The sequence below is a fragment of the Parambassis ranga genome, chromosome 8, assembly GCF_900634625.1.
Source record: "Parambassis ranga chromosome 8, fParRan2.1, whole genome shotgun sequence".
NCBI classification, from domain to species: domain Eukaryota; kingdom Metazoa; phylum Chordata; class Actinopteri; family Ambassidae; genus Parambassis; species Parambassis ranga.
Window position 1 is genome coordinate 1823359 of NC_041029.1, and position 4289 is coordinate 1827647.

Here is a 4289-nt window from a genome sequence, read left to right on the forward strand (position 1 = left end):
TTTCTGCTGTGAAGTCGGCCATTTTAACATGGGAGTCTATGGGAAATGACTCGCTGCTGGAGCCAGCCCCCAGTGGTTGCAGCGTGAACTACAGGTTTTGACACTTCCGCATGGGCTTCAGGTCTGAGCCCCGAAGGTTGCCGCTTGGTCATACGCCATACGGCGTTTTCTAATGTTCTAATGATCTCCGCCCCATAACTTGCTCAGCCACTAGTTCCCTCTTTATCAGCAGAGAAGAAGGACGGACCGCGCTGATCCAGCACCGACCTCCTTTGCTAATGTGGATCCATTCAAGATTCAAGATCCAAGACGTTCATTGTCAAATGCACAGCAGAGGTCACGCAGAGCACTGACCCTCTGACTGTGCCAGCTCCCTTCACATGACTTTGTCCACAACATAACTAAGATCAAAGAAAACAGAGCAAGAATCAACACAAATAAGAATAAACCAAGAAATCCAATAAGCAAAATGAGCTGATGTGCAGGTCTGTGTACAGAGGGTGAAGTGCTGTCAGTGTTGAAGGTTCATGTGTTGTTGTCAGAGCTCGGACATTCAGAGCGTGCAGATATCTTTGTAAAAAACACACATGTGCAGGTACTGATGTTAAAAAGTACTTCAGTAAAAGTACAGAATACTCTCCCCAAAAAGTACTCAGAGTACTAGTTACTTTCAAGGGTTGACGTAATGATTTATCAACGTCCATCTTCTAGCGCTGGTCCGGGGGCTGGAGTTCTGCTCGGCGGTCTGGAGCACCGTGTTTCTGGTGAGTCCATCTTCACTTCCTTCAATAAGCTCAGAGGCCTTTTTCATCCAGGACGTCCGAGGAAAGATTCCTCTGGATGAATCAGCAGAATCCTTCTGATCATCACTGATACATGTACACACACACACTGACACACACACTGACACACACACACAGACACACACACTGACACACACACACAAAGACACACACACTAACACACACACACACACACTGACACACACACACACACACACACACACACACACACACACACACACTAACACACACACACACACTGGTTTCCATGGGTAATGAGGACCAACTTTCTGAACATCAACTGCGGGGACCTGCCTTTCTAGACCTCCTAGAGCATTGAAAAAAATCAGGTACACAAAGCACTGTTGTGTTAGCAAATACACGCCTTTAAATTGCTGAAATTATGAAATAATGTTTTCCCCATCATAAATGGGGACCTGTGAAAAATCGAGTCAACGTGGTTGATGGGGACCTAATTTGAATATTATTTGCATATTTCACACAGGTTCCCATGTATTTGTGGGGACATTATTATTTTTCAGTTTTAACTCCCTTAAAACCTAAAAGTTATTAGTAGATAAAGCAGTGTAAAGGTATCTTTTCACCAGTACAGAAACCTAAAAAAACTATGATAAATGTTATTGCAAATCCTGTTATACCAGGACCAGCTATCCACTACTAACCAGGCCACTATAATGAATATACTTCTAACCACTATGTATACCCAAAACAGCCAACTCACAATTTTAATATCAAAGATGAACCTTTAATTTAACTATTATTCAAAAAAAATTTCAACATATATATATATATATATACATATATATATATTAAACTGAAGAACATGACCTTAGTTCAATTTTATTTATCTTGCAGTTTCCTTTTGTAGGCTGTGATGCGGTTGTAAACATAGAATTTCAGGTTCTGCCAGTCCCGATTCTTAAGAGCTTCGGGTTCCTTCCTCAAACACTTCTCACAATCACTCTTTGCTGGTACAATACAAGATGTGATGAACTGTTTCATGTGCCTCTCCACTGCTTGCACCTCAGTTTGCTGCCAGGGGGACTTCTTCTTTGGGACAGTTTTACCTGCAACATTTGTAATTGAGTGTAAGTGTAACAGTGTAAGCTGGAATTCAGAAATGAATATAAATGCCAAAAGTACAGTATATGCAAAATTATCTTCACTTTACATGTGAATGAAATTACAAATTAAGAATACTGATTTGTGGATTCTGCAAAGCAAATGAAAAAGAAAATTGTTAAATCCAGCTATTGCAGTGGGTATTTTTTTAGACATTAATGAAATAATAAAGATTTGATTAAAAAAACAAAAAAAAACTATATCGAAGCATTTAATTCCATCAATAACTATGGACTAGGTTTCTGAGCATTGAGATTTTAAGATTTATGCACAACAAAAGAAGAATTTGTTGCCTCAGTTGTTTCTTTCATTTTATGTCTGTAATAATGTCAAAGTTTGTGTCTTTGTAGTTTAATACATTTTATCAAAACAATCAAGTCACCTGAATTTTGATTTTGCTGACTGAATATGGCAGGTTAAAGAGTTGCATTTTAAATAAGGTTTTGAAACTGTTGAGGAAGTAAATGAAAGAGAAGACTGTGATGGGCTCACCCTTGGAAAAAGACATGAGAATACTGTCTCCTGAGGGTGTTGCATCACCTGATGGTAGTGGTCTGCATCTCTTAGGAGGTGGTGGTGTAATTTCATTACCTTCAGTATGAAGTGGTGTGTCCTCTGTGTCCAGTTCTGTGGAAAATAACCAAACAAAATAAATAAGTAAGAGATACAGTGGATAAATGATTTTTTTCATGATGATTGATCTTCTACCTACCAATTACAGTCAATGAAACAACTATTAGTGAGCTTACTAACCAAGACTGCTGAAATCCTTTTATACACCAGGACTGCAATGAAAGAACGCTTATAACAACAGAGAGGTATGTTTGACAACCCTTACTGCAGTACAGACCATCAACAGTAGATGAACAGTTTTCCTCCTGAATGTTCTGGTCTTCCTCGTCACAGTCAACAACTTTTTCTGTTGAAGTAACAAAAAAAATGTATGAAGTACAGCTTACCAAAGTAAACTTGAAGGAACAGATGTAAACTACATAAAGGTACATAAAATAGTAAAATAACACACCATCTGGATCTATCCCAATCTCATCCAAGTTCATTCCATGAAACTCAGCGAGTCTTCCCTGCTCGAGTGCCATTAGAAGTTTGCTGATCTTGGCAAGCTGCAATGTCTTCTCAGGGAGTCGATAAAATTCACGATGGATTCTTATGTCATGTCCAAGAAAGTTGGCCAACTGGTCCATCTCTGTGTCTGTCATGTTCAGCACTGTTGAAAGGGTTGCAGCGTGCTTTCGCAGTCTGGTGGATGTCAGTGACTTGGGACACTTTGCACCACACATCTGTGCAAAGCCACGGAGGCAGTCTGAACCTCGGAAATGTGTCATAGCTTCTGGTCTTGCGAACATGTAGCCATTGTCTTTTAAAACACCAGAAGCTTCTCTTTGCTCAACAAGGAGTTCTAATGCTTGAAGCATTTTTGGAGTCAGGAGGATTGGAACTGGGCGACCTCGTTTTCCTCTGATGATGATCCTTGAAAAGTGTCTGCAGAGTTTCTTTTCCACTTCAGAGAGTGCCCAGTCCACATCTTCATGTGGATCAGATGTGTCTCTTGATGAAAATGCAGATAATGGCATGCTCGCCACCTCTCCTTCTCTGCGCCGGTTAAAGAGAATAATCTGGGACAAACACACCTTTGACAGCTCCATCCAGGCTTTTGTGGAGGGGTTTTCAGAGAGTGACTTGTACCACTCTTCCTGCACTTGACTGAGATACGCATGCAGTTTCTGGACATCCTCAGTGAAAGGCATGAGTGTGGGAACATTCCACTTTGCTTCTCTGATGTTTCTCAGTGCTGTAGCTGAAATCATCTCATTCCACTTTTCCTGATGGACCTCTTGAAAGTCACTGGCCATCTTCACAAGGTCTTTGTTGTCTGAGATTAAACCCTGAGCTTTTAAAAGTTTGCTTACTTTAACCAGCGTGTTCCCAAGTTTGTTTGCTAGTGATGGAATCATGAACTTGTTTGTCTCACTGTCATACCCACATGTAGCCCTAACAGCTGCAACAGTCTCCATATACTTTTTTGGATTTATGAGATCTTCCATTTTTTTTAAGGTGGTGACTCTTCTGGCGTTGTTAATCAGCCTACCCATCTCTCGCATCTTCTCTCGTACATTCTGTTGATTCTTGGCTGATGTGCCGCCTTTGTTTAACAAGTGCTGTCCAACATCAATAATGACCCGGTCACTTTTTATTATGTCTGTGATTGGGTCAGGATTCATGGCACTGATCACCTTCCACAGATGTTTACTGATATGGCCTGGAACAGGTCCTGTGAATGTACACATGGACTGAACACGGTTCTTTCCAGGTTTGGTTGCAACAGATCCTGGTCTAAGTGTACAA

At 40.7% G+C, this 4289-nt stretch overlaps 1 long non-coding RNA gene across 1 annotated transcript; it reads right to left on the reverse strand.

The window, feature by feature from the left end:
• Positions 1–1636: 1636 nt before the first annotated feature.
• Positions 1637–2813, reverse strand: LOC114440497 (uncharacterized). The gene is made up of 3 exons (XR_003671147.1): positions 2776–2813; positions 2418–2552; positions 1637–1870 (listed from the first exon to the last, which is right to left on the reverse strand). It is a non-coding gene; the product is annotated as an uncharacterized LOC114440497 (long non-coding RNA).
• Between the last annotated feature and the right edge of the window lie 1476 nt (positions 2814–4289).